A 26144-nucleotide genomic window follows, 5' to 3' on the forward strand; every position below is an offset into this window, starting at 1 on the left:
TGCCTGGGAGTAGTAGAGCAAGGCCAGTGTTGATGCTGTGGCAGCTCTTTGTCTAGGCGTTTTGTCTAGGCCTGAATGAAGGCTCTGGGTAGCGTGGTCCAGAAGTGCTTTGTTCCACGAGCGTCTGGAGAGCCTCCCTGGCGCGCTCCCTGAGCGGGTCCCGGCAGCCCTTGTGGGTGGGAAAAGGGCAGGAGGAAGCCCTGTTGCCTGAGGACAGAAGAGGAGGCCTCCGTGCCTCCCACACAGGAAGCGGGGGGCTGCCCAGAGCTTCCCCGCAGGCGGCATCCTGGCCTGGCCTTTAGCTACTTGCAGCCTGGAGTGAAGGCGCGGAGTCAAAAGAGGCCGGCCCACACGTAGCAGAGGATGGTTTCGATCCATCGACCTCTGGGTTATGGGCCCAGCACGCTTCCGCTGCGCCACTCTGCTCCCTTTGGGCTAGACTGCCCGCAATCCACTCTAGCACCTGGGCTGCACTGGCACGGCCAGGCAGAGGAGCAGGCTGCTAGGCAGCGTTTCGGAAACCCCTTCGAGGTCTCTGTGGTGCAATGGGTCAGCGCGTTCGGCTGTTAACCGAAAGGATGGTGGTTCGAGCCCACCCAGGGACGTGGCTACGCTCGGCCTCCTGGCGCTTGCTAGCGGGCTCCCTTTTGCCACCTCCAAGCCATCCCGCTCGGCCTCGGTGAGGTCACCTTGCCGCCGGCAAGGTTCAGGGGCCGTGCCGTGCCACAGGAGCCCATCTCCCAGTAACCGCGCCGGGGCCTCGGCCTCAGGGCTTAAGCCCCGAGCCCAAGCGCGAAAGCTCCAGCCGGGCAGGTGTCGCTCCCCTCCCGCCTCTACGCCAGCTGAGAGGGAGAAACGCACGAGCCGCGCGGGTTCTTAGCCGCCTCCCTCCTGCGGGCCTGTTTGCTGCGCAGACCTCTGGGCCTGTCTCATGCCTCCCCTGGGAAGCGTGGCCGCGCGAACTGAGCCCCAGTCGCAGCTCCCGAGGTTTCCTGTGCAGCCTTGGACTTGCATGGCTGCCATGGTTTCTCTTTGGAAGGGACTCGGTCCCGCTTGGACAGGCGACTCGCCCGTGTGACTCCAAACGCCATCTTGTGGCTGTCTTTTTCCCCCACAGCCAGAACACCAGGATTCGCCTCCCACGGCAGAAGATGCAAAAGGCCCTGGAAGGAAAGCCCTCCTGCTTTTTTACCTCGGGAGGATGTGGGCTACCAACCGAAGCTCTGAGCCAAGGACTGAAGGACCCGTCCAAGCCGTGGCCGTACTCCCGAGACTTGACCGAAGCCAGCTCTCTCTTCCATGACTGCTGCAAGCCTCAACCGAGACCGTGGCGAGTGCTGCCCATGCTCCCACAATTCCCTCTCCCCCTTTCCATTGAGGATTCTGAAGGACCGTCAGCTGGTGATTTTTGGCTCTGACTGTAAGGGATGAATTGAGCCGGGAACGTAGCTGGTCCTCTTGGGCTGGGCAGAAGCTTTTGATGGGATGAGATGGGTTTTGGTCAGCCGGCGTGTGCCTAAAGAGCGTGGGTGGTGGCGATGCGGGAGAAGCGGCGCGTCGGAGGGAATTGCTCGCGTGTCCTGTTGTTGAGCAGTATGGCAAAGGCAGAAGTTCTCTTTGTGAGGGGTTTGGCGTGCCTCGGAGTAGTAGAGCAAGGCCAGTGTTGATGCTGTGGCAGCTCTTTGTCTAGGCGTTTTGTCTAGGCCTGAATGAAGGCTCTGGGTAGCGTGGTCCAGAAGTGCTTTGTTCCACGAGCGTCTGGAGAGCCTCCCTGGCGCGCTCCCTGAGCGGGTCCCGGCAGCCCTTGTGGGTGGGAAAAGGGCAGGAGGAAGCCCTGTTGCCTGAGGACAGAAGAGGAGGCCTCCGTGCCTCCCACACAGGAAGCGGGGGGCTGCCGAGAGCTTCCCCGCAGGCGGCATCCTGGCCTGGCCTTTAGCTACTTGCAGCCTGGAGTGAAGGCGCGGAGTCAAAAGAGGCCGGCCCACACATAGCAGAGGATGGTTTCGATCCATCGACCTCTGGGTTATGGGCCCAGCACGCTTCCGCTGCGCCACTCTGCTCCCTTTGGGCTAGACTGCCCGCAATCCACTCTAGCACCTGGGCTGCACTGGCACGGCCAGGCAGAGGAGCAGGCTGCTAGGCAGCGTGTCTGAAACCCCTTCGAGGTCTCTGTGGCGCAATGGGTCAGCGCGTTCGGCTGTTAACCGAAAGGATGGTGGTTCGAGCCCACCCAGGGACGTGGCTGCGCTCGGCCTCCTGGCGCTTGCTAGCGGGCTCCCTTTTGCCACCTCCAAGCCATCCCTCTCGGCCTCGGTGAGGTCACCTTGCCGCCGGCAAGGTTCAGGGGCCGTGCCGTGCCACAGGAGCCCGTCTCCCAGTAACCGTGCCGGGGCCTCGGCCTCAGGGCTTAAGCCCCGAGCCCAAGCGTGAAAGCTCCAGCCGGGCAGGTGTCGCTCCCCTCCCGCCTCTACGCCAGCTGAGAGGGAGAAACGCACGAGCCGCGCGGGTTCTTAGCCGCCTCCCTCCTGCGGGCCTGTTTGCTGCGCAGACCTCTGGGCCTGTCTCATGCCTCCCCTGGGAAGCGTGGCCGCGCGAACTGAGCCCCAGTCGCAGCTCCCGAGGTTTCCTGTGCAGCCTTGGACTTGCATGGCTGCCATGGTTTCTCTTTGGAAGGGACTCGGTCCCGCTTGGACAGGCGACTCGCCCGTGTGACTCCAAACGCCATCTTGTGGCTGTCTTTTTCCCCCACAGCCAGAACACCAGGATTCGCCTCCCACGGCAGAAGATGCAAAAGGCCCTGGAAGGAAAGCCCTCCTGCTTTTTTACCTCGGGAGGATGTGGGCTACCAACCGAAGCTCTGAGCCAAGGACTGAAGGACCCGTCCAAGCCGTGGCCGTACTCCCGAGACTTGACCGAAGCCAGCTCTCTCTTCCATGACTGCTGCAAGCCTCAACCGAGACCGTGGCGAGTGCTGCCCGTGCTCCCACAATTCCCTCTCCCCCTTTCCATTGAGGATTCTGAAGGACCGTCAGCTGGTGATTTTTGGCTCTGACTGTAAGGGATGAATTGAGCCGGGAACGTAGCTGGTCCTCTTGGGCTGGGCAGAAGCTTTTGATGGGATGAGATGGGTTTTGGTCAGCCGGCGTGTGCCTAAAGAGCGTGGGTGGTGGCGATGCGGGAGAAGCGGCGCGTCGGAGGGAATTGCTCGCGTGTCCTGTTGTTGAGCAGTATGGCGAAGGCAGAAGTTCTCTTTGTGAGGGGTTTGGCGTGCCTGGGAGTAGTAGAGCAAGGCCAGTGTTGATGCTGTGGCAGCTCTTTGTCTAGGCGTTTTGTCTAGGCCTGAATGAAGGCTCTGGGTAGCGTGGTCCAGAAGTGCTTTGTTCCACGAGCGTCTGGAGAGCCTCCCTGGCGCGCTCCCTGAGCGGGTCCCGGCGGCCCTTGTGGGTGGGAAAAGGGCAGGAGGAAGCCCTGTTGCCTGAGGACAGAAGAGGAGGCCTCCGTGCCTCCCACACAGGAAGCGGGGGGCTGCCCAGAGCTTCCCCGCAGGCGGCATCCTGGCCTGGCCTTTAGCTACTTGCAGCCTGGAGTGAAGGCGCGGAGTCAAAAGAGGCCGGCCCACACGTAGCAGAGGATGGTTTCGATCCATCGACCTCTGGGTTATGGGCCCAGCACGCTTCCGCTGCGCCACTCTGCTCCCTTGGGGCTAGACTGCCCGCAATCCACTCTAGCACCTGGGCTGCACTGGCACGGCCAGGCAGAGGAGCAGGCTGCTAGGCAGCGTTTCGGAAAGCCCTTCGAGGTCTCTGTGACGCAATGGGTCAGCGCGTTCGGCTGTTAACCAAAAGGATGGTGGTTTGAGCCCACCCAGGGACGTGGCTACGCTCGGCCTCCTGGCGCTTGCTAGCGGGCTCCCTTTTGCCACCTCCAAGCTATCCCTCTCGGCCTCGGTGAGGTCACCTTGTGGCCGGCAAGGTTCAGGGGCCGTGCCGTGCCACAGGAGCCCGTCTCCCAGCAACCGCGCCGGGGCCTCTGCCTCGGGGCTTAAGCCCCGAGCCCAAGCGCGAAAGCTCCAGCCGGGCAGGTGTCGTTCCCCTCCCGCCTCTACGCCAGCTGAGAGGGAGAAACGCACGAGCCGCGCGGGTTCTTAGCCGCCTCCCTCCTGCGGGCCTGTTTGCTGCGTAGACCTCTGGGCCTGTCTCATGCCTCCCCTGGGAAGCGTGGTCGCGCGAACTGAGCCCCAGTCGCAGCTCCCGAGGTTTCCTGTGCAGCCTTGGACTTGCATGGCTGCCATGGTTTCTCTTTGGAAGGGACTCGGTCTCGCTTGGACAGGCGACTCGCCCGTGTGACTCCAAACGCCATCTTGTGGCTGTCTTTTTCCCCCACAGCCAGAACACCAGGATTCGCCTCCCACGGCAGAAGATGCAAAAGGCCCTGGAAGGAAAGCCCTCCTGCTTTTTTACCTCGGGAGGATGTGGGCTACCAACCGAAGCTCTGAGCCAAGGACTGAAGGACCCGTCCAAGCCGTGGCCGTACTCCCGAGACTTGACCGAAGCCAGCTCTCTCTTCCATGACTGCTGCAAGCCTCAACCGAGACCGTGGCGAGTGCTGCCCGTGCTCCCACAATTCCCTCTCCCCCTTTCCATTGAGGATTCTGAAGGACCGTCAGCTGGTGATTTTTGGCTCTGACTGTAAGGGATGAATTGAGCCGGGAACGTAGCTGGTCCTCTTGGGCTGGGCAGAAGCTTTTGATGGGATGAGATGGGTTTTGGTCAGCCGGCGTGTGCCTAAAGAGCGTGGGTGGTGGCGATGCGGGAGAAGCGGCGCGTCGGAGGGAATTGCTCGCGTGTCCTGTTGTTGAGCAGTATGGCGAAGGCAGAAGTTCTCTTTGTGAGGGGCTTGGCGTGCCTGGGAATAGTAGAGCAAGGCCAGTGTTGATGCTGTGGCAGCTCTTTGTCTAGGCGTTTTGTCTAGGCCTGAATGAAGGCTCTGGGTAGCGTGGTCCAGAAGTGCTTTGTTCCACGAGCGTCTGGAGAGCCTCCCTGGCGCGCTCCCTGAGCGGGTCCCGGCGGCCCTTGTGGGTGGGAAAAGGGCAGGAGGAAGCCCTGTTGCCTGAGGACAGAAGAGGAGGCCTCCGTGCCTCCCACACAGGAAGCGGGGGGCTGCCGAGAGCTTCCCCGCAGGCGGCATCCTGGCCTGGCCTTTAGCTACTTGCAGCCTGGAGTGAAGGCGCGGAGTCAAAAGAGGCCGGCCCACACGTAGCAGAGGATGGTTTCAATCCATCGACCTCTGGGTTATGGGCCCAGCACGCTTCCGCTGCGCCACTCTGCTCCCTTTGGGCTAGACTGCCCGCAATCCACTCTAGCACCTGGGCTGCACTGGCACGGCCAGGCAGAGGAGCAGGCTGCTAGGCAGCGTTTCGGAAACCCCTTCGAGGTCTCTGTGGCGCAATGGGTCAGCACGTTCGGCTGTTAACCGAAAGGATGGTGGTTCGAGCCCACCCAGGGGTGTGGCTACGCTCGGCCTCCTGGCGCTTGCTAGCGGGCTCCCTTTTGCCACCTCCAAGCCATCCCTCTCGGCCTCGGTGAGGTCACCTTGTGGCCGGCAAGGTTCAGGGGCCGTGCCGTGCCACAGGAGCCCGTCTCCCAGCAACCGCGCCGGGGCCTCGGCCTCAGGGCTTAAGCCCCGAGCCCAAGCGCGAAAGCTCCAGCCGGGCAGGTGTCGCTCCCCTCCCGCCTCTACGCCAGCTGAGAGGGAGAAACGCACGAGCCGCGCGGGTTCTTAGCCGCCTCCCTCCTGCGGGCCTGTTTGCTGCGCAGACCTCTGGGCCTGTCTCATGCCTCCCCTGGGAAGCGTGGCCGCGCGAACTGAGCCCCAGTCGCAGCTCCCGAGGTTTCCTGTGCAGCCTTGGACTTGCATGGCTGCCATGGTTTCTCTTTGGAAGGGACTCGGTCCTGCTTGGACAGGCGACTCGCCCGTGTGACTCCAAACGCCATCTTGTGGCTGTCTTTTTCCCCCACAGCCAGAACACCAGGATTCGCCTCCCACGGCAGAAGATGCAAAAGGCCCTGGAAGGAAAGCCCTCCTGCTTTTTTACCTCGGGAGGATGTGGGCTACCAACCGAAGCTCTGAGCCAAGGACTGAAGGACCCGTCCAAGCCGTGGCCGTACTCCCGAGACTTGACCGAAGCCAGCTCTCTCTTCCATGACTGCTGCAAGCCTCAACCGAGACCGTGGCGAGTGCTGCCCGTGCTCCCACAATTCCCTCTCCCCCTTTCCACTGAGGATTCTGAAGGACCGTCAGCTGGTGATTTTTGGCTCTGACTGTAAGGGATGAATTGAGCCGGGAACGTAGCTGGTCCTCTTGGGCTGGGCAGAAGCTTTTGATGGGATGAGATGGGTTTTGGTCAGCCGGCGTGTGCCTAAAGAGCGTGGGTGGTGGCGATGCGGGAGAAGCGGCGCGTCGGAGGGAATTGCTCGCGTGTCCTGTTGTTGAGCAGTATGGCGAAGGCAGAAGTTCTCTTTGTGAGGGGTTTGGCGTGCCTGGGAGTAGTAGAGCAAGGCCAGTGTTGATGCTGTGGCAGCTCTTTATCTAGGCGTTTTGTCTAGGCCTGAATGAAGGCTCTGGGTAGCGTGGTCCAGAAGTGCTTTGTTCCACGAGCGTCTGGAGAGCCTCCCTGGCGCGCTCCCTGAGCGGGTCCCGGCGGCCCTTGTGGGTGGGAAAAGGGCAGGAGGAAGCCCTGTTGCCTGAGGACAGAAGAGGAGGCCTCCGTGCCTCCCACACAGGAAGCGGGGGGCTGCCGAGAGCTTCCCCGCAGGCGGCATCCTGGCCTGGCCTTTAGCTACTTGCAGCCTGGAGTGAAGGCGCGGAGTCAAAAGAGGCCGGCTCACACGTAGCAGAGGATGGTTTTGATCCCTCAACCTCTGGGTTATGGCCGCTATGCGCCCGTAGACGGCCACGTTCCTCCTCCTAGTACAGAGATCATGGACGCTGGGGCCCTGCCCCCAAACCTCAATGAGGTCCATGACCTCCACACTAGACCAGGAGGGTGCGCGCCATCTACGGCCCCTGGCTGGCCCCTGGGTGCTGGGGGACTGGGCGGGGGGACGGCTCGCTGGCACTGGCTGCCTGGCTCATCCTGCAGCCCCTGGTTCGGGGCAGAGACTGCTGGCAGGGCTGGCTCTGGCAAGTGCCGTCTGGCCAGAGTCTACCCCTTTAAGGGCCCCAGGGCTGGGGAGAGGAGAGGAGTTTTCCTGGTTTGGCCCAGAGCAGCCACCAGGGGAACCTGGGGAGGGCTGGCCTCCAGCTACTCCGAATTAAGTGGCTACACAGCCCTTAATTCCAACTACTGAATTCGAATTTGGCGTTACTCCTGGTAGAATGAAGTTTACCTAGTTCGAATTAAGTCCAAACTAGCGGTTTGTATGTGTAGCACCTATGAAAGTTACTTCCAACTAACGGCTGTTAGTTCGAATTAACTTTGTAGTGTAGACATACCCATAGTTCCTATACAACTAGCAGCTAATGGGTAGTCTCCAGTAGTTTAAATCTTGGGGCATTTGGAAAAGGAGGGGGAGCTACATGTGTGCGGGGTGTATTGTTGCCCTCTGCTGGATGGACTGTAAATGCTTTATGTATGTATCATATGCCCTATAGTGCTAACAGTTAATGGAGATTCTCCTCTAGCTCACACCTGGCATTTTCTAAAGTAATATATGTGTGTGTATGTGCGAGAAAGAGCAAGAGCCTGGGGGCTCCCTCATGTCTCCTCCCCATCCTGATCTGCTTGGCTTAAGTGCAGGAAAGAAGAAGTAGTGAGCTTTGTGTATTTGACATCAGGTGGAAGCAGGGGAATGGAGGACTGGTGGGAACAAGAGCACTTGGCTTCTTTTCCTGCAGACCGAGAGGGGTGGGGACTGGCTTGAGCTATATAAATCAGATGCCGCTCCATGCCTCAGTTTCCCCCTTCATACAATGCCGATGACACAGAGAATGTTTGTAAAGTGCCTTGTTGTTAGCCCATGGAGCAGAGGGGGAAACTCAGTCTCAGAAGCAGACTGGGGGGAGGTAAAAGCCTACCTAGGCAGCGCTGGTTCCACTACGTCACGCTGCCAGACCGGTCTGAGTGGGTCCCTCTCTTGGCTGCTCCTCCCCCCAGGAGGAGTGGGTTCCTCTCCATCGGCTGCAGGAACCAGCATTTCAAGGTCTTTGCCAATGGGCAGCCGTTCTGCAATTCAGCTCTGCCGCGGCTTCCAGCAGATCGATACACTGGAGATCGATGGTGCCGTGGTCGGGTCCTGTGCCCAGTTCTGAGCCCGACCGGTGCCGCTGCCCAGACGGAGATGAGTGGCACACACACGACACCCCCCTACGGCCGCCCTCGCAGACCCAATAAACCTCTCCCTTTCGCAGAACGACTCTGCTCCTGCGTGGTTCTGGGGCTACTTGTGTGTGTGTCCTAGACCCCCTTTCTGCTCAGCGCAGATAGAGACTCCTCTGCAGGTAGAGCTGAGTGCGACGCCTGCACTGGGATGGCGTATTGGGATAATGTACTGACAGCTCCTCTGCGCCACCCCTCCTCTTCCTGCCGCTGCAACATCAAATTAACCTTCCTGGTCTGCCCCCGTCCTCCCTCCGGTACCAGGAGACCCCACGCATGATGGGAGGGGCTGCAAACTGGGGAGCAGGCTACTGCAGGGCTGAGGGCAGCAAACCAGCCCCCAGAGCCCTGCAGGGCCTGGCCACGGGGAAGGGGAACTGATGTGAGCAGCATTTAGAGCTGGGGGGGGCTGTGGGGAGGAGGACAACGGAGCCACGAGCAGGACAGGGGGTGAGCCAGCACCAGTGAGTCTCAGGGGGTATGTCTACACTACACCGCTGGTTCGAACTAAAATCAGGCTCCATGCTCAGCTGTGAGTCCGAGTCCCATAGACCAAAGCGCCCCAGGGCAGTGGTGGATTCTCCACATGTCAATGGGTCTAGTGCAGGCCAGAGGCCTTGCTGGGATGCGCTAGGGCAAAGCCCAGGGCTGGGGCCGGACGGGAGCCCGTGAGAGGCAGCGGGGCGAGTGGGAGGCTCTAACTCTTGCTCCTGGCCAGGAAGTCCAGTGCTGGGTGACACCAAGGCCACGTCTGCACTGCAGGCATTTTGCTCAAGAACAACTGTTCTTGTGCAAAAACTTGTGGCGCATCTACACTGCACGTGAATTCTTGTGCAAGTAAATTTGCAGTAAAGCATCAGAAAAGAGGGCTTCTTGCACAGGAGTTATTCCTCTCCCCACGAGGAATAAGCCCCTTTTGTGCAAGAGCTGTTGTGCAAGAAGGCAGCGTGGACGGGCACCAGGGGCTTCTTGAGCAAGACACTTTCATGGCTAAAATGGTCATCAGAGCTTTCTTGCACAAGAAAGCGTTCACAGTGCCATGGACACTCTTGTGCAAAAGCACATGGCAGGGTGGAGGTGCTCTTGCACGAGACCTTTTGCGCAAGAACTCCGGTGTGAAACAGTTCTTGTGCAAGAAGCCTGCAGTGTAGGGCAGGGAGCAGCCTATGGGGCTACTGGAGCTGCTGGCTGCAGGATGCCCAGTCAGGGAGTGGGGGGGACCCCTAGGAATGGCTCCAACTTCCCAGAGGGGTGGCCAGAGGCAGGACATTTGCCTGGCAGGGTGAGGTGGGGAGGGCAGTGACCTCACAGGGGCTTTGGGCAGCCCTCAGCAGATCAGGCAAAGGGCAGGTGGGGAGGTGGTGACCTCACAGAGGAACCCACATCTCAGGCTGAGAAAAGGGGGGGGCGGGCCCAGGGGACTTTGGAGACCCCCGGTTGCTTTAGCTCTGGTGCGTCTCCTGCTCACAGTTGCTTTGTCCTCTGTGAGTTCCACATCCGGACAGCGTTTTGCAGAAGGTAAGAGCCCCCAGGGGTTTGGATCCCGCCCGGGGCCGGCTGGGGCTGTTGATGGGCAGGAGACTCAGGTCCTTGCAGTGCCTGTGCAAGACCGAGCCGATAAGCAAGGGGCCATTTGGGGGCTGGGGGCAGTCGCTCTGGGGAGCTGGAACCCCTGGATTTCGCTCTGCAGGCTGCGCCCCAAGCTCCCCTTTGCTCCCCTCATTTGCAGCATGGCCAAACACATCAGGCTGTGGTTCCGGAAAGCCCTGAAGATGGCCCCAGGGCCGGTGGGAAGCAGCTCCTCCGTCCCCGCAGGCGGGGAAGCTGAATCCCACCAGCTCGGGGCGACTCGCCCACCGGCCAGACCCCTCCGGACCTGGCTCCAGAGGCGGCTGGGAAGGCGGGACCCAGCCCAGCAGGGCAGCCGGGTAGGGTGGCTCTGGGGCCTCCTCTGTGGAGAGAAACACCTGCCCCAGGAGCCCAGCCCCCATTACCACCAGGGGGCATCGCCCTGCCCGGCCCCCGGGGACCTGCCAGTCTCCGGGAGCCCCCAGCCTCTCCGCACCAGCCCCTGCAGCTGTGGGTCCAGCTCAGTGAGCAGCAGCGCCTGGGCCTCCAGCTGCAGCCGGGCCACCTCCTGCAGCCGCTCAGACCCAGGTGAGGGGCCGTGATCATGCTGGGCCCAGGGGCTCACCCAGTACACGGGGGGGCAGCCCCAGTGTCTGCCCCGCAGCCAGGGCAATGGATGGGGGCGGGAGCTGCTGCTTGGCTCTCTTGTTCCTGGCGGGGGCTCTGCTGAGGGCGTTGGCAGATGTGAGGGTGGAAGGAGGATGGGTCCCTGCGAGGGGCGTGTGGGGCCCAAGCTGCCCTGGGTCCCTGACATGGGGGCGCGTGACCCCTGCTGGCCGCTGGAGTCACCCTGGTCCCTTCCCTCCCGCACAGAGCCCCCCTGCGCCTCGGCGGAGCTCTGCCAGGAGCGGATGGACTCCCGGGTGGAGGAAGGGGCCATCTATGATATTGAAGAGCAGCTCCACACCCGGGACACGGTAGGAACCTTCTCCACACGGGGGGGACCCGAGATTGTCCGGCCCCTTCCCAGCACGTCCCCCCCTCCGGGAGGGGCTTGTCCCTGGGGATCCCCCTGGGGCCCCTTCTCCTGCATGACCTGGGCCCCCCAAGCTGAGGTCTCTTGTCATGCACCAGCTGGGCCCCCACAAGCCTGAGGAAGCAGTTGGGGGGGGAGTGTGGGTGCTTGGACAACCGGCAGCTCCCACCTCCACTCCTGGGAGGCCTGAGCCCTGCAGCTGTCCGTGGGGGGCAGGCAGGCCCCAGGCTCACAGACTCTCTCTGGGGTGCAGAGCCCAGCCGCCCTGCAGCGGTTCCTCCTGGCCGTCCCCCCCGCCTGCCTCGCCGCCCTCCAAAGGGGCGAGGACACCCTGGCGCCGCGCTGCTGCAAGGACACCATGATGGCCAGGATCGTGGTGAGCGAGTCGCGGCGGCCGGGAGGAGGGGAGGGGATACCTGGGGTGGACAGGGGTCTGCCTGGGCCATGGCGGCGGGTGGGGGTGCTGGAAATTGGATGGGTGGGGCCAGGAGTGCTGGAGGGGGAGGGGGAGGTGGACATGGGGAGGGTGGGTGGGGATGCTGGAGGAGGAAGGGACACAGAAATGGGGCGGGTCTGGGGTGCTGGACAGGGAGGGGGATTCGGAACAGGGAGGGGTCTCCCCGGGCCATGGGGGGGGAGCTGGAAGGTTAGCAGAGCGGGCTGCTGAGGATGCGCCTGGGGAGCAGGGAGGAGGAGGTTCAGAGGCTGGTCACCAGGGCAGTGAGGGGCAGGAGACGGCCTGGGGACAAGGATTGAGCTGGTCCCGGTTTGGGAGGGGGGTGCTGGGAGGGGCCCTGTGCCGGGCAGGGGGGCTACAGGCCAGCGGGAGGCAGTGGGGTTGGATCCTGCTGGGTGGGGGCGCTGGCCGTGTGAGCGTCTCTTGGGGGCCCCAGCCTCACACGCCCCTTTGTCTCCTTGGGTCTCACAGGAGATCATGGAGGACTCCCCCACCCCACTGGTCTTGGCCGACTGCCTCAACGCCGCCTGCAGCCTCAGGTACCGACCCCCCCCCCCCCGCCGACTCCCCCCCAGAGCAGATCCCCTGACCAGGGAGTGGGAAAGTCTCTGTCTCCTGGGCTATGTCTAGACTGCAAGCCTCTTTCGAAAGAGAGCACCCAGTGAGTCTGGATGCTCTCTTTCGAAGAAGCCCTAGTTCCATTCAAGAACGCCTTCGTTCGAAAGAAGCACTTTCCAAAGAAGGCGTTCTTCCTCGTGAAATGAGGTTTACCGCCGTGGAAAGAAAAGCCGCGTTCTTTCGATTTAATTTCGAAAGAACGCGACTGCAGTCTAGACGCAGGTGATGTTTTTTCGGAAAAAGGCTACTTTTCCCGAAAAACCCCCTGAGTCTGGACACAGCCCTGCTGCTGAATGAACAGTCTCTGCCCCTCTCTCCTGCCAGCACCTTGCAGCCTCCCCTCCAGGCCCAGCTCCTGAGCCCCCTGCTGAGGGCGGCCGTGGGACAGACTGTGTCTGGGGACTGGCAGCAGGAGCCCATCCACACACAGGTACGTCCCTCCGGGCCCTGCTCCCGGGCTGGGCTGGAGCTCCAGAGAGGAGTGGGGGTGGGGGCAGAGGGAGAGAAGAAGCTGCAGGTTTGGATCCTTCCCTCCAGGTTTCCCGTTGCTCTCCCTGGGGGCCCGTCCCTTCCATGCCCAGCCTGGGCTCCTCCCTGCTCTGCGAGGCGGCTCAGACCCTGCTCAAGGCTGCACTCCGGGGCCAGCGGGTGGCCTGGATTCCCCAACCCCCCTCTGACCCAGGGCTCCCCCTTGTCTTGCAGCAGTTCATCCGGGCCCTTCCCGTCGACCTCCAGGCCCTACTGGCAAGCCTCCTCGCCGAGTCCCCAGACACCGCCAGGCTGCAGCTGATCATGGAGGTGAGCCCCGTGGGGGGGACGGGGCCATTGTCCCTGCTTCCTCGGGGGGCCGAGAGAGGAGCTGTGTCAGTGGCTGGGGGGGGGGGGGGCACAGTCTGAGAGGAGCCCCAGGCTCTGCCCAGAACCGGCGCCTCCCTACGGGTCCTGACCTGCCTCTTTCCCCCCCAGCACCTGAGCCCGTGGCTGGAGTCCCGCCTGCCCCAGGAGCGAGCCAGGGCCCTTGGCAGCACCACGGCCCTGCTGGGAGTCGCCACCACCCTCCCGGGGTTTGAGGTAAGTGACCTCGGAGCCGGGGGGTCTGGGGCTGCAGGGCGCGGGGCTGGGAGCGTCCCCGGGAGGCAGAGCTGGGAATGGGCTGGGAATGGGCCGCGTTCTCCTTTCCCCGGGGAGGGGCGACCCTGGGCCTTTCCGGGGGGCACCTGGGCCCCAGACTGGGGAGTGGCCGTCAGTGGATCCCCTTGTTCCACCCCCGGAGTGACCCTTCAGTCGGGGCCATTGCTCAGGGTTGTCTCCTCGCAAGGCCGGCCCCGCCCCGCCCCGCCCCGCCCCGCCCCGGGAGGTGTCTCTGTCCGTCCCCGAGCTCAGAACCGCCTCGGCGGCCGTTAGCATGGGACGTGCAGCCCCAGGATGCTGAGGGACCCCCCCTCTTCTCTCCCCTCAGAACTCCGCCGACTGGCCGAGGATGGGTCACCACGTGGCCCAGCTGGGCCTTTTTATTTCGGACCCATCCGAAGACGTCAGCCGGCTGGCCCGGAAGGGGGTGCACAGCCTGTACCGACTCCTCCTGCACCACAGGGGTAAGGAACCCAGCCGGGACCTGGGCCCCAGGGACACCCTGAGGGTGCCGGCGGCGGGGGGAGGGGACCCAGCCCTTTTCCCCCAGACTGGCCCAAGGGGGGATGCGTCCCTCTGTGTTCCCCTTCTGCCCCCTGTGCCCCTCCATTTGCCCAGGGATGCCTGCAGGGACCCGTGGGAGGGGAAGGGCTCAGACCTGCCAGCAGAATCACCCTGGTTTGTCTCTTGCAGGCCTCAACATCCACCAGGCAGAGGACCTGTGGTGCAGGCACTACTATAAGGAGAGATGGGTCCTGGCGCACAGCAACACCGTGCGGGTGGGAGAGGTAAGGACGCGCTGCCAGGGCAGGGCAGGGCTCGGGGGTGGGGCTGGCTGGGGCCCTCGTGCGGGTAGGACGCGGGGTGGGAGCGGGGAGTCGCTGATCGAATGGTCGATGCATTTTCCCTCGACTATTCGAGCCGTGGACAGGGCGGCGCTGCCCCTTTGTGACGCTGTCCCGGCGTTTCAAAGGGGCGGCGCTTCCTAGGGGCAGCGCCGCACCTTGCCCCGGATCTCCCGTAGGAGGGGAAGCAGGGCGGGACGGGGGGCAACACTTTTTGATGGAGGTCGCTCCAAGATGTTGGCCAGTGGCCTAGGGCTGCTCTGTTGTGCGGAGGGGGTGAGGTCTGGGAGGGTCTTGGGGGCAGGAGGAAGGTGTGACCTGGGGCAGGGGTTAGGGTGCAGGGTGAGGAGAGCGTCTGGGTGCAGGGTCTGGAAGGGAGTTTGCAGAAGGAGGAAGCTGTTTTAGCCCCAGGAGTTGGGGCCGGGCTCTGGGCCGTCAGCTGAAACCTCCCGTGCTCTTGATTTCAGGTCTTTGGGCAGCTCTTCACGCCAGAGCAGGAGAACTGCTTTTTAGACAAGGCTCTGCTCGCTGCCCGCTCCCCCCTGAGGCGCCCCAGCCAGCCCGGGCTGGTCCTGGCCCACGCCCTGCATGGGCAGGCCCATCAGCTCCTGGGATACATGGTGAGCAGCCGGAGCAGATGCAGGAGAGCGGGGCAGGGCCAGGGTCTCCTTCCCATCCCCTCAGGGAGTCCCCCGCCCCTTTCCTCATGCTGCCCCCACCCCACGTCCCTGCTGGGTGGGTCAGAAGCTCACCCTGCGGGCCTGACGGGGGGTGACCAGAGAGCAGAACAAGTCTCAGCGCAGGGGGGAGGAGGGTGGAAATGCTGGGGGGGCCCAGTACCCCTGAGTCCCCAGGGATGAATGTGACGGATTCTGCTTCCCTTGCAGCAGGAAGACAGCCAGTGAGAGCACAAGGAGCTGAGGAGCCAGCAGCTGCGTCCCCCTCCCCCCAACCCTCCCAATTGTATAGAATGTATTTAAATTCGGATTAAATAACGTTTCAAAAAACATTTGGATCAGGCTTTGTCAATAATTTTTAATGGGGGGGGGCATTTTGGCAAGTGGTCAAGGGCCACATTTCTACCGAGGAGTTTGGGGTCTGGGACGGGGCGGTTGGGTGCAGAAGAGAGCTGAGGGGAGGAGCCTGGGTGCGCACCGTCCATTGCATCATCACGCGGCGCCATTGTGCTACTGCTGGAGCTTGGGTGACTGGTTTAATTTGAATGTTTACACAGATTAGGTGTTTTAACTTTAGGAAACTTCATTTTCAATAAGGTCAAATGTTAATTTCTGTCTACCACAAAGGGTTTCAAAGTTTTCTTTCTTAAAGGCAGGGATGAGGAACCTTTTTTGTCTCCAGGGCCACTGACCCCCAGAAAAACCAGTTGGGGACCACACACGAGAAAAGCAAAATACAAAAACCCTTCTTCCAAAACCCACAAGCCTCACTGAGGTGAGGGGAAGGGACAGGGAGGACTGAGGTTCGGGGATCCCTCATTTTTGGCCCCCCCTCAGATTGAGAGGGACCCGCAAATGCCACTCTCCCTGGAACCCAGGAGAGTTAATCTGTGCTGGGGCTGGAGTGCCAGGGGAGTGAGATGTCTCAGTCGGGGCCACATTCGTGAGGCTTGGGGGGGGTTGGAGGCGCCAGGGACGCATTCAGATAGAGCAGGGGAGCCGGCAGGGACCCTGAGAGGAGAAGTGGGAGTGAGAGCCCAGCCGGGGAGACACAAGGAAACCAGAGTCAGTCTAGTATCTCTCAGGCAGCTGGGGTAGACACCCCCCACCCCAAACCCCAGCCTCCTGTTGGATCCTCCTCCCACAGTTAACTGCCTCTGAGTCTGCACCCAAACTCCCATCGCTGCCCTGAACCTGTCCCAGAGCCTGCAACCCGCAGCCTCTCCCGCGCCCCACTCCCCAGCCATCCTGCACCGTAACCCCAGCCTCAGGCCAGCGAACCTGAGTGAGGGTGGGGGAGCCCAAGCAGCAGAGGGAGGGGGGAGTGGAATGAGTGGGGGCGTGGCCTCAGAACAGGGGCAGGGGTAGGTGCGGGGAAGGGGGCGGGGCAATGGTAGTGGCCTCTAATGCCCACACCCCTCCCTTCGGCATCGCTTATGTCCCATGTCCGCCCCCTCCTGAGCCCACAGCCGGTGCCAAGGCCTCGTGCCCAGGGCGGGGTCGCCCCTGTGAGCTGCCAGCCATACTGGGGAGAGGCGAGAGGGTCTGGGCTGCTGTGTCCGTTGCTGGCTCCTGTCAGGCCTTTGCACCAAGTCCTGGTGCAGCCTGAGCAAACCTGGGTCCTTCCCTGCTCCTCCAACACCACCTGGGCAAAGGGAGGAGAGTCCCCAACAGCCTCTGTCACTTCGGCCTCCTGTCGGGGGAACATGCCCCCTGCAGCATGATCCCCTGTAGATCTAGCCCTCTGGGCACTCACCCAAGGTCTCTACACGGCAGCTGCTCTGTGCCTAGTGCTGGCACTGCAGAGCCATTTGCCACTTTGCACCCGACTGTCACCAGGTCCTTTCCATTTGCAGGGCCGGCCACATCTCCTGCCCGCTAGGCCATTGGCTGCACCCTCGTCTCGCTCCTCCTGGTGTCTGTATCCGTCATCACCTTGGTGATGCCCCAGCCTGCCGGGGCTGCAAGGGACTCCTGTTGGGAGCAGCTGCATGGGAACCAGAGGCCCAAGAATGGGAGAACCCTATTGACCTGCTGTGAGCAGGAGACGGGGGTGGGGAGGGGGCTGGGGAGGTACCTGTACTCAGCTCTGAATGGGGGCTGGGGAGACACAGACACTGCTGATGATTGCTGCACTGTGGGCCCCTGGGTTACAGTCTATGCCCAGGCAGCTCCTCCAGTCACTGCCTGTCACATTACTGGATCTTGAGGGGAGCAGCCAGATCACTGCTGCACCCATAGGTGGGGGTGTTGGCCCCAGAAAATGGTAGAAAAGGGGGCCATGTGGGGTGCTGAATAGAAGCTTATTATCTGATAGTCCTATGTAAGCTATTTATGTGGTTGTATAACGTCTGTGTGTGTAGTTAGGAATCTGTAGTCTGTGTGGATCCTGAATATTTCTCTGCATGTGGTTGAGCATTGGGTAGAGCCCGGCCTGTGGACATGCTAATTAGCGAGGCCCTGTGGGACAATGGCACTGAATGGGCCAAGGACACACCTAAAGCATGAGGGCGGACACCTAAGAGCGGCCAGCAGAGAGAGGCTGAGGACCAGGTGATCTCCTGCAGCCAAGAAGAGGCCAGGAAGGAGGGATAAATAGGCCATGTGGTCGATGCCATCTTGGTTCTCAGCTCAGCACTTCATCCCAGAGGCAGCATTGCAGGGATCGAAGAGCCTGGAAGACCTGTGAACCCATCCTGACCCTAGGATGTGCAACAAGAACTCTTAAACCAGCAGCTGTAACATCTCTGCTAGAGGCTGCATCGAGAACTGGGAGATTCGGTGCATGTAACATACTATTCCTTTAACAACCTTACTCTCATGCTTTTCTTTATTGTAATAATAAACCTTTAGGTGTTAGATGCTAAAGGATTGGCTCAGCATGATTTGTGGGTAAGATCCAGAGGGTAAATTGACCAGGGATCTGTGGCTGGTTTCTTGGGACCAGACAGAACTTGTTCGGGGTAGGTGGGATTGGCTGCTAGGACCCCCACCGGTGTATGAGGCCCGGGGCCATCGGGGGCATGGATATTGCTGGGGTGCCGGAGGGGTTTTGCTCGTGAGGCTTCAGGCAGGCAGCTGAAGCGCTCTGTGGGACTGGTTTGTGGCCTGTGTGGAGAGGTCACCAGTCTGGGGGCTGTAAGGAGCCCCGAAGTTGAGCAATTCGCCTTGAGCAGACGCCCTCAGCTGTGCCCAGACACGGCCCAGTCCGTCACACTGCCCCTCAGCCTGCAGGCCTCTCCTCGCTCTCAGCCAGGCCAAGGGCTGAGCCGTGCTGTGGCCTGCCCCACCCAGCCAGCCAGCCCAGCTCCTCCTGCACAAACAGTCCCGCCTGCTCCTTTAGCAAAGCAGAGCGGGCTGGTTGTGGAACTTCTGGGAGACTGAGGTTCAAGTCCCAGGTCTGCTGCAGAGCCCTTGTCCCTGCCACTCCCCTGAGTGGGCCTCAGCTCCCGTCTGTGAAACGGGGACACTGATTCTAACTCGTCTAAGGGGAGCATTTTCAAAGCCCTAAGGGAGTTGGGAGCACAAGTGTGTGACTGTGCTTTGTGCCCACTGCTTGGTGCTCCTAAATCCCCCAGGTGCTTAGCTTGGGAGCTTTTCCGGGCAGGGGCTGCGGCTAGGGTTGCCAGGTGTCCCGTTTGAACCGGACAGTCCAGTATTTGAGCTTTCTGTCCAGGAGATAAATTGAGAAAATATCTCAGTTTTCTAAATAAGATGTACTCTAGGTTGTGATGCAATGGCAAGTATGTCTGGTATTTTTATTGACCATCTGGCAACCCTGGCTGCGGCTGCCTCTCACTACTCTGGTGTGGACAAAGCACTGCAGTCATCCCGGGACAACGCCCCCAGAGACGCTCTCCCTCTGGGGCAGGGTCCTTTAATGCTTTTCACACTGACATAGGCTACGGGACAGCCCCTTGGACACGGGCATGAGTGTCCCCGCGGGGCGGTATCCCCCGGACGCTGCGCAATGCAGAGAAGAGGGGTGAGTCCTGGGGGATTGGTGGGACAAGAGACGTTCCGTTATTTTAACCCCACCCGCTATAAAGCAGCAAAACCCTGGGTCCAGGTACTCAAAAGTGCAGGGCTCTGCTTCTGCGGGATTAGCCGCCCCTTCTCGGCTGGGAACACGCAGGCGAAGCATCAAAGGGCTCCCACCCCACTGAGATGGTGACTGCATGTCTCGGGAAGGGAAGAATCCAGCCATGGGGGGGGGGGGGGAGGGATCCCCTCTGGCACTGACAGAGAGGCCCAGAGACATGCAGAAGGAAAGTTCGGGAGGGAGGGGGCAGAGATACCAGGTAGGGAGGAGGACGGAGGTGCAGCTAACTCTGGTACTCGTGACACCCAGACCCCATCTCTCCCCACCTCCTTGGACCCAGGCAGCACCTGCTCCTTTTTGTCTCCTCTCCCATTGACTGCCGCCCTCCTCACCACCAGGTCTCCCAAAGGTTCCTCTCCCCAAATGTTTCCCACTCCCCTCCCACTGTTCCTCGCTCCCAAATCCCTGGGGTCCTGTCAAACAAACGTCTCTTCCTCCCTCCTGTGGCTGGCACCTCCATGTCCTGTAGCCTGGCCCCCCTCCCTTTACTCCATTCTTCACCAACCCTTCCAGCTCCTTGAGTTCCATTTCTTCCAGCCTCCACCCCAACTCCCTACATCTGCATCTCCACCCCAGCCCTGCCTCCCAGCCCCGCCTCTTAGCCCCCGGCCCCAAACCTTCCCTTCCCTGGTTCTTCCCTCCCCAAACTGCCTGTTCTGCTTATTTCTAGGCCAGGGGTGAAGCAGGAGCCATTCTGCTGGGCACTCTGCAAACACAGAACAAGGACAGTCCCAGCCCCACGCGTCTGGCCCTTGAAGAACAAACCCAGAGGCAGAGGGACCTGGATAGACGGGATGGTGAGGGGCAATTTCCCTCAGCAGCTTGGGCCGTCCTGGCAGAATGGTGTCTCAGTCTCCCAGGAGATCACGGTAGTGGGAACCAACTGTCCATGTTGTGCTAGACAAGGGCGATAGGAAGCCGCTCTGGGGTGCCCCACTAAGCCTGGCGGGCTGGGGGCGGGGCTTTGGGTGCTGTCAGCACGCTGGGCTGCACAGCCACAGTGTACTCCAGGGATCTGGTGGCCAAGTAGTGTAGTGGCTGCACTCCCAGTCCCCTGCCCTGAGCCTCCAAACACCCCCCACCACCTACCCCTGACTCCTGCACCACAATCCCTGCACTGCGCCCCCCCTCACTCCTGGACTCCCTGCCCTGAGCTCTCCACACCCATACACTCTCCAGCCCCCTGTCCTGAGCTCCACCATACCCCTGCCCTGAGCTCCCCATCCTCCCACACTCCCCACCCCCTGCCCTGAGCTCCCCCACATCCTCACACTCCTCATCCCCCGCCCTGAGCTCCCCATACTCCCACATTCCCCATCCCACTGCTCTGAGCTCCCCCACATCTACAAACTTCCCACCCCCCTGCCCTGAGCTCCCCCACATCCTCACACTCCATCCCCCTAACCTGAGCTCCCCACACCCACACACCCCAGCCCTGAGCTCCCTGGATTCCACACATTCAAATTTCTCACAGGTAATTTCCTGTCATTCAGTTTGGACACAGGCCGGCTAACCTTGTGAGGAGGGCTTTAAACTAGGTTCGACGGGGACAGGTGAGCAAAGCCCACAGGTAAGTGCTGAATGTGCGGGACTGAGAGATGGGTTGGAAATGGGGGGGATTACGGCCTATAATGGGAAGGAGCAAGGAGGGTCAGGGCACAACAGGGAGGCAAGATCAAATCAGTATCTTAGATGCCTATATACAAATCCAAGAAGTATGGGTAATAAGCAGGAAGAACTGGAATTGCTAACCAATAAATACAACTTTGATATCATTGGTATTACAGAAACCTGGTGGGATGGGACGCACGATTGGAATGTTGGTATGGAAGGGTACGGCTTGCTCAGGAAGGACAGACAGGGAAAAAAGGGAGGAGGGGTTGCCTTGTATATTAAAAATGTACACACTTGGACTGAAGTGGAGATGAACGTAGGAGATAGCTGTGTAGACAGTCTCTGGGTTAAGCTAAAAGGGGTAAAAAACGAGGGTGATATCATGCTAGGAGTCTACTACAGGCCACCTAGCCAGGTGGAAGAGGTGGATGAGGCCTTTTTTAAACAATTAACAAAACTAGCCAAAGCCCAAGATTTGGTGGTGATGGGGGACTTCAACTATCCAGACATATGTTGGGAAACTAACACAGCGGGGCGCAGGCTATCCAAGAAGTTTCTGGACTGCATTGGAGACAACTTTCTGTTTCAGAAGGTTGAAAAAGCTACCAGAGGAGAAGCTGTTCTGGATTTGGTTTTAAGAAATAGGGAGGAACTAGTGGAGAACTTGAAAGTGGAAGACAGTATAGGGGACAGTGACCACGAAATAATAGAGTTCATGATCTTAAGGAAAGGTAGAAGGGAGACCAGCACAATTGAGCTAATGGATTTCAGGAAGGCAGATTTTGATAAGTTCAGAGAACTTGTAGGTAAGGTCCCATGGGAAGCAAGACTGAAGGGAAAAACAACTGAGGAGAGTTGGAAGTATTTCAAAGGGACGTTGTTAAGGGCCCAAAAGCAAACAATTCCGCTGTGTAGGAAGGATAGAAAATATGGCAAAAGACCAGCTTGGCTTAACAAGGAGATCTTGCATGATCTCAAAATAAAAAAGGAGTCGTATAAAAAATGGAAACTAGGACAACTAACAAAGGATGAATATAGGCAAGCAACACGGGAATGCAGGGGCAAGATTAGAAAGGCAAAGGCACAAAATGCGATCAAACTAGCTACAGGCATAAAGGGAAACAAGAAGACCTTTTATAAATACATTAAAAGCAAGAGGAAGACCAAGGACAGGGTAGGCCCACTGCTTAGTGAGGAGGGAGAAGCAGTAACAGGAAACTTGGAAATGTCAGAGATGCTCAATGACTTCTTTGTTTCGGTCTTCACCGAGAAGTCTGGAGGTGTGCCTAACGTAGTGAATACAAGCAGAGAGAGGGTAAGTTTAGAAGATAGGATACACAAAGAACAAGTTAAAAATCACTTAGGAAAGTTAGATGTCAGCAAGTCACCAGCTCCTGATGAAATGCATCCCAGGATACTCAAGGAGCTGATAGAGGAGCTATCTGAGCCTTTAGCTATGATTTTTGAAAAATCATGGCAGACAGGGGAGATTCCAGAAGACTGGAAAAGGGCAAATATTGTGCACATCTATAAAAAGGGGAATAAGAACAACCCAGGAAACTACAGACCGGTCAGTTTAACGTCTGTCCCAGGGAAGATAATGGAGCAGGTAATTAAGGAAATCATATGCAAACACTTGGAAGGTAATAAAGTGATAGGGAATAGCCAGCATGGGTTTGTGAAGAACAAGTCATGCCAAACTAATCTGATAGCTTTCTTTGATAGGATAACGAGCCTTGTGGATAAGGGAGAAGCGGTGGATGTCATATACCTAGACTTTAGTAAGGCATTTGATACGGTCTCGCATGATATTCTTATTGATAAACTAGGCAAATATAACTTAGATAGGGCCACGATAAGGTGGGTGCATAATTGGTTGGATAACCGTAGTCAGAGAGTTGTTGTTAACAGTTCTAAATCCTGCTGGAAAGGGATAACAAGTGGAGTTCCTCAAGGGTCTGTTTTGGGACCCGTACTGTTCAATATCTTCATCAATGATGTAGATATTGGGATAGAGAGTACGCTTATTAAGTTTGCAGATGATACCAAACTGGGTGGGGTTGCAACTTCTTTGGAGGAGAGGGACATAATTCAAAATGACCTTAGCAAGTTAGGGAAATGGTCAGAGGTAAACAGGATGAGGTTTAATAAAGAGAAATGCAAAGTGCTCCACTTAGGAAGGAACAATCAGTTCCATACATACAAGATGGGATGCGACTGTCTAGGAAGGAGCATGGTGGAAAGAGATCTAGGGGTCATAGTGGACCACAAGTTGAATATGAGTCAACAGTGTGATGCTGTTGCAAAAAAAGCAAATATGATTCTAGGTTGTATCAACAGGTGTGTTGTAAGCAAAACTCGTGAAGTTGTGGTACCGCCCCAGGGTCAGGAGCATGTCAGGTCTCTTCAGACATGCATGTGCCTATTGGGCCACGGCCCCTGGGTGTCACGCAGCTGGAGCGTGGCATGGCATGTGCTTGCACGTGCACAGGTGTCTGTGTGATCCGTGGGAGGCATGGCCCACGTGCGCGGTCCCTGGTCTCCCTCCCGCCTCCTCCCCCAAACTACTTAATTCGAACTACTTCCCCGGTACGGTCTCCCTGGATGACCCTGCCGACTCCAGTGCTGGAACTCCTTGTGGTGGCCCCTCCGGTGTGCCCAGGTCAGGGCCCTCCAGTCCCGGCTCGCTGCCTCCCAGGCTGGCACGGACCGCCCCGCCCCCCAAGAGTCGGTCGAGGGCAGGGAAGTAGGGGCAGGTGGCAGCCCCTGCTGCGGCGCCGCCCCTGGTGGCCATGGCGTACGCCTGCCGCAGCTGTTTTACTTTCAGGTGCTCCCACGGCAGAAGATGCAAAAGGCCCTGGAAGGAAAGCCCTCCTGCTTTTTTACCTCGGGAGGATGTGGGCTACCAACCGAAGCTCTGAGCCAAGGACTGAAGGACCGTCCAAGCCGTGGCCGTACTCCCGAGACTTGACCGAAGCCAGCTCTCTCTTCCATGACTGCTGCAAGCCTCAACCGAGAACGTGGCGAGTGCTCCCACAATTCCCTCTCCCCCTTTCCATTGAGGATTCTGAAGGACCGTCAGCTGGTGATTTTTGGCTCTGACTGTAAGGGATGAATTGAGCCGGGAACGTAGCTGGTCCTCTTGGGCTGGGCAGAAGCTTTTGATGGGATGAGATGGGTTTTGGTCAGCCGGCGTGTGCCTAAAGAGCGTGGGTGGTGGCGATGCGGGAGAAGCGGCGCGTCGGAGGGAATTGCTCGCGTGTCCTGTTGTTGAGCAGTATGGCAAAGGCAGAAGTTCTCTTTGTGAGGGGTTTGGCGTGCCTCGGAGTAGTAGAGCAAGGCCAGTGTTGATGCTGTGGCAGCTCTTTGTCTAGGCGTTTTGTCTAGGCCTGAATGAAGGCTCTGGGTAGCGTGGTCCAGAAGTGCTTTGTTCCACGAGCGTCTGGAGAGCCTCCCTGGCGCGCTCCCTGAGCGGGTCCCGGCGGCGCTTGTGGGTGGGAAAAGGGCAGGAGGAAGCCCTGTTGCCTGAGGACAGAAGAGGAGGCCTCCGTGCCTCCCACACAGGAAGCGGGGGGCTGCCGAGAGCTTCCCCGCAGGAGGCATCCTGGCCTGGCCTTTAGCTACTTGCAGCCTGGAGTGAAGGCGCGGAGTCAAAAGAGGCCGGCCCACACGTAGCAGAGGATGGTTTCGATCCATCGACCTCTGGGTTATGGGCCCAGCACGCTTCCGCTGCGCCACTCTGCTCCCTTGGGGCTAGACTGCCCGCAATCCACTCTAGCACCTGGGCTGCACTGGCACGGCCAGGCAGAGGAGCAGGCTGCTAGGCAGCGTTTCGGAAAGCCCTTCGAGGTCTCTGTGGCGCAATGGGTCAGCGCGTTCGGCTGTTAACCGAAAGGATGGTGATTCGAGCCCACCCGGGGACGTGGCTACGCTCGGCCTCCTGGCGCTTGCTAGCGGGCTCCCTTTTGCCACCTCCAAGCCATCCCTCTCGGCCTCGGTGAGGTCACCTTGTGGCCGGCAAGGTTCAGGGGCCGTGCCGTGCCACAGGAGCCCGTCTCCCAGCAACCGCGCCGGGGCCTCGGCCTCGGGGCTTAAGCCCCGAGCCCAAGCGCAAAAGCTCCAGCCGGGCAGGTGTCGTTCCCCTCCCGCCTCTACGCCAGCTGAGAGGGAGAAACGCACAAGCCGCGCGGGTTCTTAGCCGCCTCCCTCCTGCGGGCCTGTTTGCTGCGCAGACCTCTGGGCCTGTCTCATGCCTCCCCTGGGAAGCGTGGCCGCGCGAACTGAGCCCCAGTCGCAGCTCCTGAGGTTTCCTGTGCAGCCTTGGACTTGCATGGCTGCCATGGTTTCTCTTTGGAAGGGACTCGGTCCCGCTTGGACAGGCGACTCGCCCGTGTGACTCCAAACGCCATCTTGTGGCTGTCTTTTTCCCCCACAGCCAGAACACCAGGATTCGCCTCCCACGGCAGAAGATGCAAAAGGCCCTGGAAGGAAAGCCCTCCTGCTTTTTTACCTCGGGAGGATGTGGGCTACCAACCGAAGCTCTGAGCCAAGGACTGAAGGACCCGTCCAAGCCGTGGCCGTACTCCCGAGACTTGACCGAAGCCAGCTCTCTCTTCCATGACTGCTGCAAGCCTCAACCGAGAACGTGGCGAGTGCTGCCCGTGCTCCCACAATTCCCTCTCCCCCTTTCCATTGAGGATTCTGAAGGACCGTCAGCTGGTGATTTTTGGCTCTGACTGTAAGGGATGAATTGAGCCGGGAACGTAGCTGGTCCTCTTGGGCTGGGCAGAAGCTTTTGATGGGATGAGATGGGTTTTGGTCAGCCGGCGTGTGCCTAAAGAGCGTGGGTGGTGGCGATGCGGGAGAAGCGGCGCGTCGGAGGGAATTGCTCGCGTGTCCTGTTGTTGAGCAGTATGGCGAAGGCAGAAGTTCTCTTTGTGAGGGGTTTGGCGTGCCTCGGAGTAGTAGAGCAAGGCCAGTGTTGATGCTGTGGCAGCTCTTTGTCTAGGCGTTTTGTCTAGGCCTGAATGAAGGCTCTGGGTAGCGTGGTCCAGAAGTGCTTTGTTCCACGAGCGTCTGGAGAGCCTCCCTGGCGCGCTCCCTGAGCGGGTCCCGGCGGCCCTTGTGGGTGGGAAAAGGGCAGGAGGAAGCCCTGTTGCCTGAGGACAGAAGAGGAGGCCTCCGTGCCTCCCACACAGGAAGCGGGGGGCTGCCGAGAGCTTCCCCGCAGGCGGCATCCTGGCCTGGCCTTTAGCTACTTGCAGCCTGGAGTGAAGGCGCGGAGTCAAAAGAGGCCGGCCCACATGTAGCAGAGGATGGTTTCGATCCATCGACCTCTGGGTTATGGGCCCAGCACGCTTCCGCTGCGCCACTCTGCTCCCTTGGGGCTAGGCTGCCCGCAATCCACTCTAGCACCTGGGCTGCACTGGCACGGCCAGGCAGAGGAGCAGGCTGCTAGGCAGCGTTTCGGAAAGCCCTTTGAGGTCTCTGTGGCGCAATGGGTCAGCGTGTTCGGCTGTTAACCGAAAGGATGGTGGTTCGAGCCCACCCGGGGACGTGGCTACGCTCGGCCTCCTGGCGCTTGCTAGCGGGCTCCCTTTTGCCACCTCCAAGCCATCCCTCTCGGCCTCGGTGAGGTCACCTTGTGGCCGGCAAGGTTCAGGGGCCGTGCCGTGCCACGGGAGCCCGTCTCCCAGCAACCGCGCCGGGGCCTCGGCC

The 26144-nt window shown here is 59.9% G+C and overlaps 1 long non-coding RNA gene and 8 other non-coding genes across 9 annotated transcripts; 4 read left to right on the plus strand and 5 right to left on the minus strand.

Moving 5' to 3' along the window:
- Positions 1–354: 354 nt before the first annotated feature.
- TRNAM-CAU (transfer RNA methionine (anticodon CAU)) lies at positions 355–426 on the minus strand. The gene has a single exon. It is a non-coding gene; the product is annotated as a tRNA-Met (tRNA).
- A 105-nt stretch (positions 427–531) lies between these two features.
- On the plus strand, positions 532–605 carry TRNAN-GUU (transfer RNA asparagine (anticodon GUU)). Its single transcript has one exon. It is a non-coding gene; the product is annotated as a tRNA-Asn (tRNA).
- A 1383-nt stretch (positions 606–1988) lies between these two features.
- TRNAM-CAU (transfer RNA methionine (anticodon CAU)) lies at positions 1989–2060 on the minus strand. Its single transcript has one exon. It is a non-coding gene; the product is annotated as a tRNA-Met (tRNA).
- A 105-nt stretch (positions 2061–2165) lies between these two features.
- Positions 2166–2239, plus strand: TRNAN-GUU (transfer RNA asparagine (anticodon GUU)). Its single transcript has one exon. It is a non-coding gene; the product is annotated as a tRNA-Asn (tRNA).
- A 1383-nt stretch (positions 2240–3622) lies between these two features.
- TRNAM-CAU (transfer RNA methionine (anticodon CAU)) lies at positions 3623–3694 on the minus strand. Its single transcript has one exon. It is a non-coding gene; the product is annotated as a tRNA-Met (tRNA).
- A 7540-nt stretch (positions 3695–11234) lies between these two features.
- On the plus strand, positions 11235–12481 carry LOC149521466 (uncharacterized). Its single transcript, XR_016347888.1, has 3 exons — positions 11235–11358; positions 11911–11978; positions 12382–12481. It is a non-coding gene; the product is annotated as an uncharacterized LOC149521466 (long non-coding RNA).
- An 11617-nt stretch (positions 12482–24098) lies between these two features.
- TRNAM-CAU (transfer RNA methionine (anticodon CAU)) lies at positions 24099–24170 on the minus strand. Its single transcript has one exon. It is a non-coding gene; the product is annotated as a tRNA-Met (tRNA).
- Positions 24171–25732: 1562 nt separating this feature from the next.
- TRNAM-CAU (transfer RNA methionine (anticodon CAU)) lies at positions 25733–25804 on the minus strand. The gene has a single exon. It is a non-coding gene; the product is annotated as a tRNA-Met (tRNA).
- Positions 25805–25909: 105 nt separating this feature from the next.
- On the plus strand, positions 25910–25983 carry TRNAN-GUU (transfer RNA asparagine (anticodon GUU)). The gene has a single exon. It is a non-coding gene; the product is annotated as a tRNA-Asn (tRNA).
- The last annotated feature ends 161 nt before the right edge of the window (positions 25984–26144 follow it).

This window comes from Pelodiscus sinensis, chromosome 26 (assembly GCF_052426305.1).
Source record: "Pelodiscus sinensis isolate ZL-2025 chromosome 26, ASM5242630v1, whole genome shotgun sequence".
In the NCBI taxonomy this organism is placed as follows: Eukaryota; Metazoa; Chordata; order Testudines; family Trionychidae; genus Pelodiscus; species Pelodiscus sinensis.